The sequence below is a fragment of the Amblyraja radiata genome, unplaced genomic scaffold (genome assembly GCF_010909765.2).
Source record: "Amblyraja radiata isolate CabotCenter1 unplaced genomic scaffold, sAmbRad1.1.pri scaffold_436_ctg1, whole genome shotgun sequence".
Lineage (NCBI taxonomy): Eukaryota > Metazoa > Chordata > Chondrichthyes > Rajiformes > Rajidae > Amblyraja > Amblyraja radiata.
In genome coordinates this window covers 62,476-75,632 of record NW_022630537.1, presented here as the reverse complement: position 1 = coordinate 75,632, position 13,157 = coordinate 62,476, and the positions used below count along the sequence as shown (strand labels likewise).

At 49.8% G+C, this 13,157-nt stretch overlaps 1 long non-coding RNA gene across 1 annotated transcript; it reads left to right on the top strand.

Moving 5' to 3' along the window:
* Positions 1 to 7,688: 7,688 nt before the first annotated feature.
* Positions 7,689 to 12,871, top strand: LOC116969958. The gene is made up of 3 exons (XR_004410969.1): positions 7,689 to 7,700; positions 9,495 to 9,505; positions 12,779 to 12,871. It is a non-coding gene; the product is annotated as an uncharacterized LOC116969958 (long non-coding RNA).
* Positions 12,872 to 13,157: the final 286 nt, after the last annotated feature.

The following is a 13,157-nucleotide window of genomic DNA, read 5'->3' as shown; positions in this document are numbered from 1 at the left end:
TCTCTCTCTCTTTCTCACTCCCTCTCTCTCACCGTCCAGTGCTGGTCGGCTCTAACTTGGGCCGGCGTTGCCGTCATTTCCGGGCTGAGACCACCCCGCAACCTGCAGGGCAACGGGGCCGGTGGCTGTAAGCGACGTCATTTCCGGGCTGATGTCCCTCTCTCCCCCCCTCCCCCCTCGCTCTATAATCTTTCAGCGGGGCGGCTCAGCCCGGAAATTACGTCGCCGCCCCTCGCCCCGTTGACCCGCAGGCCAAATATCTTAGTGTAATCAATGTTGCGGGACAACAGTTTGTGTGTGTGATATAGGGTTAGATTCATAATTCTGTCAGTTCATACTTCTTGTCAAGAATAAAATTTGACTCTGGTAATTGTCTTTTTTAATGTTTTTTAAATCATTTCTTTTTAAATGGCTCACAAGCAGTGTTTGAGTTGATTTGGTAGTAACCGGAACCGATCCGACTCGCAGGGTAATTGACATTGCGGGGCAAGTTTTTGTGTGTGATATAGGGTTAGATTCATAATTATGTTAGTTCATAATTCTGTTAATTCTTGTTAAAGAATAAAATGTTTATAAACACACATACATGAATGTGATATAAATGTATATAATCATACTAGACTAAGTGGGACCCGTTGGGTCCCAGCTTCACACGGGAGGGCTGGACACCCTACACAATATTCCACCTCTCCACCAATTCCAATATTGCTGGCCAGTGGGGGTGGGGGGGGGGCTTTCTGGTGCGCTAGTATGAGTGTTGTGGTCCGAAGGTACTGGTTTCCAGAGGGCTAGTATGGAGTTAGTGGGCCAAATGGATTTTTGGGATGGCAGCTCAGTCACTGAGGCCTGGCAGTACAATCACTCGGACCTGGCAGGCTGGCGGCTGAGAAACTGACAGAAATTCTGCCCAAAACAGGTGACAGAATGTAAGAGGGGGAAAAGGGTGGATTGAATGGATTATTGGGCTGGCAGTTCAATCACTTACAGCTGGTGGGCTGGCAGTTCACTAACTCACTGCTCGTGGGCTGGCAGTGCAGTCGTTCACGCCTGGTACGCTGGCAGTTCACTCAGTCACCACACCTACATTCAACCCCCCCCCCCCACTCTGCTCCTTGCCATTCCCCTCCCACCCACACATTCAGTGCATCTCCCTCCCCCCATGCACTCTTAGTGGCTCTCCCACAGAGCAGCCATTCCTGCCTATTAGGTTCTATTGTGATGAAGAGCACACAGCATTAAAAGTGCAAAAAGGTTTTATTAAAGTTTAAAATGTGAATGACTTAAAATATAAGAACAATTTAAATTTTAAAGATAAGATTTATTAAGTTTTTACTTGTTGTGTCTTGTTGCGTCTTGTTGTGTTCTGCTGCTCACTGCCTCTTGATGACTATTTCCTGTTGATAAAAAATATACAATTTTAATATAGAGAAAATCAGCGGTCAAATTTTAAGAAGGAACATCTGAGAATATCTCAGGTCATAATTCAACGAAGCACGCTATTAATGACAACATTCTTGGGCGATGTTCCATCCTTCAGGAAACCTTTGACATTTCCCTTCATATTTCTGTTGAGCTAGTGTGTTGGGCCAAAGGTACTGGTTTCCAGAGGGCTAGTATGGAGTTCGTGAGCTGAATGGATTTTTGGGCTGGAAACTCAGTCACTGAGGGCTGGCAGCACAGTCACTGAGGCCTGTACTGGCAGGGGAGCACCAAAATGCTAGGTGTTGCTCAAGACATCTGGAAGAATTATGTCCACAACTTCAAAGCATTCTCTCCTAATCATTGGACATTCATCCCATACATTGACTTTCACTTGCCTCGTGAAATGTGCCGTCTTAGAGTTCTTCTCGATGTTGCACAATGTATCCTCGGCCACTTGGATGGGTATCTTGAATCGAGAATGTGTAGATCTTCCACCAGGCAGAAATGTAGCTGCTATCCCAGAGGATACTACAGCAATAGCCACATCACCTTGACCTGTAACATTTCCTGACATGATGTTCAAAAAGCAGCCGAAAGACAATGTCAGTTGTTAATGGACACTGAAGATTTTGTGCAACACATTTTTTTGAGGTGGGGTCTGTCAGGTTGGGGTGGGGTGAGGGGGGTGGTAAACATCATGCAGCCAAGGGAGGGGCACAGCTTCAGGTGGGGGTTCTCGTGAGCTGATGAGAAATGGGGGGGGGGGCTCATGCAGGGGATGAGGGCGGCTTCAGTAGGGGGTGCATCCGATAGCCAGGCGTTGGGCAGCATCTTGAGGTGGGGGATGTCGGTGGAGGAGAAGTGCCAGTGAGCGATTTACTCATGACCTGTGGACACTCACTGCCTTGGAATTAACTCATGCCCTTTAGACTGACTGACTCTCACGGCTTGTGGACTGACTGATGCCCGACTTCTGAAGTCACGTCCGACTTTTGTAAACTGAAAACGGTAACATCTACATTGAGGAACAGTTTCTTCCTGACAGCCATCACGCTATTAAACATAACAAATAAGCTCTGAACTACGAAATACTATATTATTTCCCACACACACACACACACACACACACACACACACACACACACACACACACACACACACACACACACACACACACACACACACACACACACACACACACACACATATACACACACACACACATATATATTCACAAGCACTCACACACATATAAGCATGAAGATGGCGGCGCGTCCAGACGCAGCGGCTTTGCGCTCCCAAGCCCGAGTTTACTCGGAGCAGCCCGGTACCGAACGCGGCTGGAAAAACAAGGTAATTAAAAACCCCAGAACCCCTAAAACCCATAGGAACCCTAGTAACCCCGGAAACCCCAGGAGCCATAAGACGAAACTCACCTACAGGACGAGGGAATCCAAGACCCGCATCGCAATCCCGACTGGTCGCACATGGAACCGCTCGGAACTACTCAGCATTGGACGTGGCTGCGATAAACTGGCGTGTGAGTACTACAGTACCCTTACCGTCCCGTCGGAGCTGGGCAGGAAAGCCCCTTGGATCACCACTCCGGAGGGCAGGAGACGGAGCAAGCGCCGGGAACGAAAGCAGAAACGTGGAAGGCGAGCGGGGGTGCAGGACAGGCTACGGAGGGCTCCACAAAGACCATCGCTCCCAAGCGTCTTTCTGGCGAATGTCCGGTCACTCACCAACAAGCTGGATGAGGTAAGGCTCTGGATCAACACCCAGCGATCCCTGGAAGACTGCTGTGTGCTGATCCTCACAGAGACCTGGCTCAGCGCGCTGGTTCCCGATGGGGCTGTGGACCTGACCAACCGGTCACTGCATCGTGCTGATAGAACAAAGGACTCCGGTAAGAGCAAGGGTGGCGGGCTCTGCATCTACATCAACAATGACTGGTGCACCAACCACACTGCAATAGAGAGCTACTGTTCCCCAGACCTGGAATACCTACTGCTTAAATGTGGACCGTTTTACCTGCCTCGGGAGTTTACTGTGGTTAACATCATGGCCATATACATCCCACGACAGGCTAATATTAACCTAGCGCTAGCACAGCTGCACTCGGCCATCAGTAAGCTCACCCCGACGGTGCCTTCATTGTTGCAGGGGACTTTAACCAGGTCGACCTACGTGCCACACTCCGCAAATTCCACCAGCATGTGCAGTGCCCTACCAGAGGCTCAAACACGTTGGATAAAGTGTACACCAACATCAAGGACGCATACAGAGCTCTCCCCAGCCCATCCCTGGGACAATCCGATCACCTCTCACTTTTTCTGCTGCCTGCATACAGACCCCTCATCCGCAAGTCCAAACCTGCAATAAGGACGGTCAAAATATGGCCCGAGGACGCCACCCTACAACTCCAGGACTGCTTTGATCGCACCGACTGGGACCTGTTTGCACAACAGGCTACCAGTGGTACAGAGATAGACTTGGAGGAGTACACATCCACTGTGCTCTCGTACATCAACTGCTGTGTGGAGACTGTCACAGTGGACAAGCAAATAAAGATGTTCCCAAACCGGAAACCGTGGATGAACAAGGAGGTTCAGGATCTGCTAAGGGCACGCAACAACGCCTTTAAATCCAGGGACACTTCTGCTTACAGTGCGGCCAGGTCGAACCTGAACAGAGGCATAAAAAAGGGCAAAGTCATCCACAGGCAAAGGGTAGAAGACCACTTCAATACCGCGGACACCAGAAGCATGTGGCAGGGTGTCAGGGACATCACTGACTACAAGAGCAGCCCCACCTGCCCCCACGGTGATATCACACTGGCCAACGAACTAAACACTTTCTTTGCCCGGTTCGATACTGGCAACACTGTGGAATAATCCCGGCCATAGCGGAGGGACAGGCCTTAACACTGAGCACTCGGGAGGTACAGTGCGCTCTGCGTAGGATCAATCCACGCAAGGCTGCAGGCCCGGATGGAGTACAGGGAAGAGTATTAAAGGACTGTGCTGGACAGCTGGCGGAGGTATTCACGAGAATCTTCAATCTATCTCTATCTCTGGCCACGGTCACCAAGTGCCTGAAAACAGCCACCATAGTGCCGGTGCCGAAAAAGTCCAAAATCACCAACCTCAACGACTACCGGCCGGTTGCCCTGACTCCAATCCCTATGAAGTGCTTCGAAAGGCTGGTCCTCCCCCATATTAAATCCAGCATCCCTGCCTCACTGGACTCCCATCAATTTGCATACAGGGCAAATAGATCGACAGAGGATGCCATCTCTCTGAGCCTTCACACTGTCCTGACTCACCTGGACAGACAGGGCACGTATGTGAGGATGCTCTTCATTGACTATAGCTCTGCATTCAATACGGTCATCCCCACCAAGCTCACCACCAAACTCCACCAGCTAGGCCTCAGCTCACCGATATGCGCTTGGATCCTGAACTTTCTCACGGAGCGCCCGCAGGCAGTGAGACTGGGCCCGCACCTGTCCTCCACCATCACCCTGAGCACCGGCACACCACAGGGTTGTGTACTAAGCCGCATGCTCTACTCCCTCTTCACTCACGACTGTGTCCCTGCATTCGACACCAACACCATCGTGAAGTTTGCAGACGACACAACAGTGATTGGGCTGATCACCAACGGTGATGAAACAAACTACAGAGCGGAGGTGCAGAACCTGGCGGACTGGTGCGCCAATAACAACTTGGCACTAAACACCTCCAAGACCAATGAGCTGATTATTGACTTCAGGAGGTCCCATTCTGGAGAATACGCTCCAATCTCCATTTACGGGGAAAGTGTGGAGAGAGTGTCCAGCTTTAAGTTTCTGGGCACTCACATTTCGGAAGACCTCACATGGTCCATAAACTCCGCCGCGCTGGTCAAGAAGGCACAGCAACGACTGTTCTTCCTGAGGACATTAAAAATGACTGGTCTGCCCCAACAGCTGCTGACAACGTTCTACCGCTGCACCACAGAGAGCATACTAACGTATGGCATCTCTATGTGGTATCTCAGCTGCACGGAGGCGGAGAGGAGAACTCTTCAGCGCGTCGTCAACAGAGCGCAGCGGATCATCGGGACAGAGCTACCAGCCTTGGAGGGCATCTACCACACGCGGTGCCTCAGGAAGGCCCTCGGCATCCATAAGGACTCATCACACCCCTGCCACGGTCTGTTTCAACTACTTCCCTCCGGCAGACGTTACAAGGCCTTCTACGCCCGAACCTCTAGACTCAGGAACAGTTTTATCCCAAGAGCTATAGCGGCTCTGAACCGGCCCAATAGTACAAAGTGAATTTACAGAAAACTCTTCTTTAAGTGTCGAATAGGTCAGGAGGACACATTATTGGCAACAATGCTGAATACAAGATTCAACTGTCGGCTCATTATGCCAGTTTATCCACTAAACAAAAATCAGATTCATTTCTGGTTTCTGGAGGGTGTGCCCCCCACCCACTCCCTTTGGACAGTCTCCCTCAGATGGTCACGTCAGTCAATTCAGCTTACTTATTTATGTATTGCATTTATTTACCTTTCTTGTACATCAGTGGAGCTGCACACTAAATCTCGTTGCACTGACGTGCAATGACAATAAAGATATATTATTATATTATATTATTATTATTATGCACACACTCACACACACACACACACACACACACACACACACACACACACACACACACACACACACACATACACACAAACATATTCACACACACATATTCAGACACACATAGGTACACCCACATATTCACACATACACACACATATACACACGCACATATTCATACACACACGCATATACACACGCACATATTCACACACACACACACACACACACACACACACACACACACACACACACACACACACACACACACACACACACACACACACACACACACACACACACAGACTCATTCACGCACACACAAACTCAATGACACACACATTCACACAAAGACCCACACACACATAGACTCATACACACGCACACGGTCTCACTCACTCATACACTCACACAGACTCAATCACACACACATACACAGACTCATTCCCCTCTTCATGACGCTGCCCTATGGGTGGTAAATGTCGTGCAGCCAAGGGCAGCTTCAGGCGGGGGTTGTCGTGAACTGATGAGAAGGGGTGGGGTGCCCTCATGCAGGGGATGTGGAAGGCTTCAGTAGGGGGTGCATCCTATAGCATGGCAGAGGGCAGCGTCTTGAGGTGGGGGATGTCAGTGGAGGAGGGGGGCAGTGAGCCATTTACTCATGACGTGTGGACTCACTCACTGCCTTGGGATTAACTCATGGCCTTTGGACTGACACACAGCTTGTGAACTGACTGATGCCCGACTTCTGGAGTCACGTCCGAATTTTGTAAACTGAAAACTGTAACATCTGCATTGAGGAACAGCTTCTTCCTGACAGCCATCACGCTATTAAACATAACAAATAAGCTCTGAACTACGAAATACTATATTATTTCACACACGCATATATATTCACATGCACTCACACACATGCACACACACTCACACACTCATATTCACACACACACACACACACACACACACACACACACACACACACACACACACACACACACACACACACACACACACACACACACACACACACACACACACACACACGCACATATATAATCATGCACACGTACACACACACATATTCACACACACACACACACACACATACATACACATACACACACGCCCATATTCACACACGCACACGCACACATATTCACACACACACACACACACATATATACACACGTATTCACACGCACACATTATCATACACATATTCACACACACTGACTCATTCACGCACACACAAACTCAATGACACAAACATTCACATAAAGATCCCCACACACACAGACTCATACACACACACACGGACTCACTCACACACAGGAGCCACCCCGGCACGAAAGCCACCCTCCAAATGACCCAGAATATGTTCTACTGTTCTACTGGCCCGGAATGACGAAAAGACCGAAACGTGTGCTATTTGCAACAGTCACCACAGCAGCAGAAGCAACCTCTTCTGCCCCAACCAGCTCGTTCCCTCCCGAGGTCCTCACTGGCCGCCGACATCTTTGAATGCATGGAAAACACTATCTTGTTCTTGTGGACTCTTACTCGGGATGGTTCGAAATAGATTTACTACAAACCATTTCCTCTGAGTGTGATCGAGAATTTGCAACGACACCTCTTCGTACATGGCTCCCCTGTAAGCATTCAGACTGACAATGGCAGGCAATTCACCAGCCAGGTATGCAAGAACTTTGCTAAAAGATGCAACGTCCAACACGTCACCAGCAGCCGAGAATTCCCGCAGTCCAACGGACTGGCCGAGCGCGCTGTTGGAGCGCGAACCAACTCATGAAACGTTCCTTCCTGGAAAAACCCGGCGACTACCTGGACTTGCTCAACCAACGAAACATTGCACGGGACAGCGTTCTTGCCTACCCCGCCCAGCGACTAATGTCCCGACAGACATGTCCACCCTTGCCTGTCTCTCAGCAGCAACTGCAGCCGCGCGTCCGCTCCCCGCCCGCGATACAGAAACAACTTAACCGCGATACACAAATGTGTATCTACGACAAGTCATGCAAGCCGCTTAAACCACTGGCACGTGGACAAGTGGTTCGCCTGCAAACCGACAAAGGACATACCCGGCTGGGGCACGTTTACGACCCTTCCAAAGAAACACGTTCCAACCTGGTCGAAGTGGACGGTGTCATCTACAAATGCAACCGACAACATAACCTTCCAGTGAAGGCTCCGCGTCCTGCGCCTACAGGTCCTGATGCCCGGCCTCTAGTGTTTGCCCCAACGCCTGTTCCAGCTACTCCACCTCTTGCTGTAATTGCTACCACGTGTTCCCCGCGTCGGTCTACTCCTGGCTCGCCTGTGGCGACTTCTCCCACCGGGCCCGCCGGTCGCCGGTCGTGTCCCCACTCCCGGTTCCAATTTCTCCTCCCGCAGAGGAGGGTGAGGCGGTCTCCTGCCGGACAAGGGCCGGACGGGTTTGCAGACCGCCCATTAGATATGGTGATTTTGTATAATCCTGCTATGTTTCCCTCAGAATATTGTTTAAGGCAACGTAGTTGCTTTTCATCTTATACAAGAAGAGATGTAGATTGGCTATTGCATGCTAGCCAATTATAGTGTTTGTTAGTAGGAGTCCCGCCTAGTACATGCTTTATATTATTAGGAACTCGCTGACGTCAGGTAGTAGATGCAGCAGCTTGGACATGTAATATACTGTATATCCAATACCGTGGAGTTCAATAAAAAGTGTTGTACCTTTAATTGTGTACGAGTCCGGTAATTAGTGTGATTTTATATTCATTAATATTGATTGGGAATTCCATGTAACGGAAGGATTAGTTAGGGTGGCGGATGTTGAGCCCGTTCAGGAATTGTTCTGAATCTATAGGTGGAAGACTCGACCTCATCTGCGCTCAATTTCTTCTTTTGAACTGATGCCGGGCTAGCTGTTAATTTGTTAGTGATAATAACGACGTGGAACGTGTAGGACAAGGAATACAAGCATTTTGTTTTACAGAATGTGGTTCACAGGGAGAAAGGGTGGTGAAGAATCCGACCGCCTTCATGACGCATGTCATTGAGTACAAGCATAGGAACGTCATGCGCAAAATGAACAAAATGTGGGCACACGTTCATAGAATTAGGCCATTCTGCCCATCAAGTATTCTCCGTCACTCAATTATGGCTGGTCTATCTTCTCACTCGACCCCATTCTGCTGCCGTTTACCCATAAACACTGACACCCGTACGAATCAAGAATCCATCTATCTCAGCCTTAAAAATATTTATTGATGGCTTCCACAGCCTGCCGCGGGAAATGAATTCTGCAGATTCACCACCCTCTAACTAAAGACATTTTCCATCATGTCCTGTATGGCCACACAAATTGTGTGCAGTTGTAGTGGGTGTTATTCCTGGAGCGCAAGAGCTTTTGAGGTGACATTGACGTATATAGCATTATGAGAGGTAAAGAGAATATGGTTCGACATAGGATTTTAAACAGGGTAAGGGAGTCTACAAGAAGAAGTCAACGAAATGTTAAGAGGTGAAATATTAAGAGTTGTAGCATGGTGCGGTATTCCATGATCAGGTTGTACAGAACAAACTGGAACAGAGGTGACCGAGGACAGAAATGTCTGTGTAGGAATGGGAAGGTGACTTAAAGTGTCCAGATCAGGTTGGTTCACGTGGGCAGAGCTAAGGTGTTTCGCGAAACGATAGCCCAGTCTGCGTTTCAAAGGTTCAAAGGTTCTAAGGTTATTTTATTAGTCACATACACCTAGGTGTAGTGAAATGCTTCTTGCCAATGCAGCACATAAAGAAAGAATACAAACATAACAATAATAAAGAAATGTAAACATAAAAACATCCCCCCACAATGGCTCCCACTGTGGGGATCGGCACAATGTCCAGTCCCCATCACCAGTTCACCCATAGTCGGGCATATTGAGGCCTCCACAGTTGCCTCTACGGAGGCCCGATGTTCCAGGCCGTTCTCGCCGGGTGATGGTGCTCCGGCGTCGGGAGAATCCACACAGCAGCTTGGGACACCTGAAATGGCCGCTTCCCTTACCGGAGTCTTACCGGACTTTGGTCTCGCCGATGTATAAGGGGCCAGATCTTGAACAACGGATACAGTAGATGAGGTTGGAGGAGGTGCAATGAACCTGAAAGGACTGTCGGGGTCCCTCGACTGTCGAAGGAGGAGGTATAGCGACAGGTGTTGCATCTTCTGCGGTTGTAGGGGAAGGTACTTGGGGAGAGGTTGGTTTGGGTGGGAAGGGAGTTGCGGAGGGGACGATCTCTGTGGAAGGCCGAAAGGGGTGGAGATGGGAAAATGTGGCTAGTGGTGGGATCCCGTTGGAGGTGGTAGAAATTTCGGAGAAATATGTGTTGTATGCGACGGCTGATGGGATGGGAGGTAAGGACTAGCGGCCCTCTTGCGGCTAACGGGAAGGGGGAGCAAGGGTGGCGCTGCGGGGTTTCAAGGAGACACAAGTGAGGGCCTCATCTTTGATGGGAGAGGGGATCCCCAAAAGCATAAAGAATGAGGACATATCGGATGTTCTAGTATGGAACACCCCACTTTGGGCGCAGAAGCGACCTAGACGGAGGAATTGATAGCAGGGGATAGAGTCTTTGCAGGAAGCAGGGTGGGAAAAGTGTAGTCGAGATAGTTGTGGGAGTCAGTGGGTTTGTAATAGACGTCAGACATTAGTCCTTATCTTGTGATGGAGATTGTGAAGTCAATGAAGGAGAGGGAGGATCGGAATCTTCAAAGTAAATTTGAGTGCAGGATGGAAATTGGTGGTGACGTTTATGAAGTCCATCAGTTCTGCATGGGTGCAGGAGGTAGCACCGATGTAGTCACCGATGTAACAGAGATAGAGTTCGGGGATAGGGCCAGTGTACGTCGGGAACAGAGATTTCCTACAAAGATGCAGGCATAGCTGGGGCCCATGCGAGTGCCCATAGCTACGCCTTGGACTTGGAGGAAGTGGGAAGAATCAAATGCGAAGTTGTTCAGGGTGAGGACCGGCTTCACTAGTCGGAGTAGATTGCTAGGGGAGGGACATTGAATGGCTCTGCAGTCGAGGAAGAAACGGAAGGCTTTAAGGCCTTCCTGGTGGGGGGTGGGGGTCCAAGTAGGCGAGGAAGCGTTTATTGAGGGTGTGGATCTGGCGCTGAATGAATTACAGGTGAGGACCATTGCAGTTGTGGGTGAGTGAGGCCCGGCGCTGCGGGAGAGTGAGAGCGAGAGCGAGAGCCTGCTGGTGCCGCCGCATCACAGCCAGTGTAGAACGCAGGGCACGGAATGAGAACTTCCACTGTCGGTGCCTGTAATCCGGGTTGGGTCCGAACGGGGACGTCTGGAAACAAAGCTGGAATCCACGAGGTAGAAGATGGAGGCGCAGACAAGCACCGGGAAAACACACGTAGCTGTGGTGCCCCCCTGGTCGAACCTCTGCCGACCTACTTTAAGTCCAAGATACTTCACATGCCCTTCGTCTCTTTAATGACTTCCTATTTCCGAGCCCTCACTTCCTCATCTTTACTATGGACGTTCAGTCACGCTACACCTCCATCCCCCACCAGGAATGCCTTAGAACCAGACCGCAGAATCATCCAAATTCCCTCCTTTAACAATCTTCTCCGCGTAGTGGAGCTTGTCCTCACCCTCAACAACTTCTCATTTGACTCTTCCCACTTCCTCCATGCATCCGTATGGGCCCCAGCTATGCCTGCCTCTTTGTAGCGTACGTTGACCAATCCCTGTTCCAGGCGTACACTGGCCCTATTGCCGAAATATATCTCCGTTACATTGATGATACATCGGTGCGACCTCTTACACCCATGCAGAACTCATGCATCAACTTCACCACCAATTTTCATTCTGCATTCAAATTTATTTCGACTATCTCCGACACCTCCCTCCCCTTTCATGAGCTCACAATCTCCATGGCAAGAAGTAGACTATTGACTGACGTCTATTGCAAACCCACTAACTTCCACAACTGTGTTGACTACATTTCCTCCCACCCTGCTTCCTGCAAATACTCGATCCCCTACTCCCAATTTCTCCGTCTACGCCACCGCTGCGCCCAAGTTGAGGTGTTCCACACTAGTACATCCGAGAACCTCATGCTTAAGGGAACGGGGATTCCCCTCTCCCATCATAGATGAGGCCCTCACTCGTGTCTACTGGGTACCCCATAACTCCGCCCTTGCTCCCGCTTCCTCTCGTCGCCACAGAGACAGAGCCATTACCTTCAACCGTCGCACACAACAAGTAATCCTCAGAAATTGCCGCGAACTCCAACGGGATCCAACCAGTAGCCACGTTTTCCCATCAACCCTTTCCGCCTTCCGCTGGGACCTTTCCCTCCGCAACTCCCTGGTTAACTCATCCTTTCCCACCCAAACCACCCCCTCCCCGGGCACCTTCCCCTGCAACCGCAGAAGATGCAACACCTGTCGCTATAACCCCTCCTTCGACTCAGTCCAAGTATCCTGATAGTCCTTTCAGGTTAGACAGAGGTTAATTTGTACCTTCTCCAACCTCATCTACTGTATCCGTTGTTCAAGATGTGGATACTGATACATTCGCAGAAGTAGGCGATCGATTGGCGGAACACTTTCGCTCAGCCCACGTGAACCAACTTGATCTCCATGTTGCTGCATGCTTTAATTTTCCTTCCCATTACGACCCAGATCTTTCGGTTTCATCTGTTTTTAGAGTGAGGCTAATCACAAATTGGAGGTTCAGCATCTCATATTTCGCTTGGACTGCTTACAGCCCAGTGGTATGAATATTGATTTCTCTCACTTCAAGTAGCCCTGGCTTTCACACTCTCTCTATCAAGTTTCAGTAGCTTCTCACTTTCACCCTACAAACAGTTAACACTGGTCTGTTTCCTTTGTGTGAGTGTGTGTGTGCCTGCGTGTACCAGGGGAGGGAGTGCCTCTGTGCACGTCTGTACGTTGGGTTTGTGTGTGTGTGTGTGTGGGGGGGGGGTCCGTGTGTGTGTGTGTGTGTGTGTGTGTGTGTGTGTGTGTGTGTGTGTGTGTGTGTGTGTGTGTGTGTGTGTGTGTGTGTGTGTGTGTGTGTGTGTGTGTG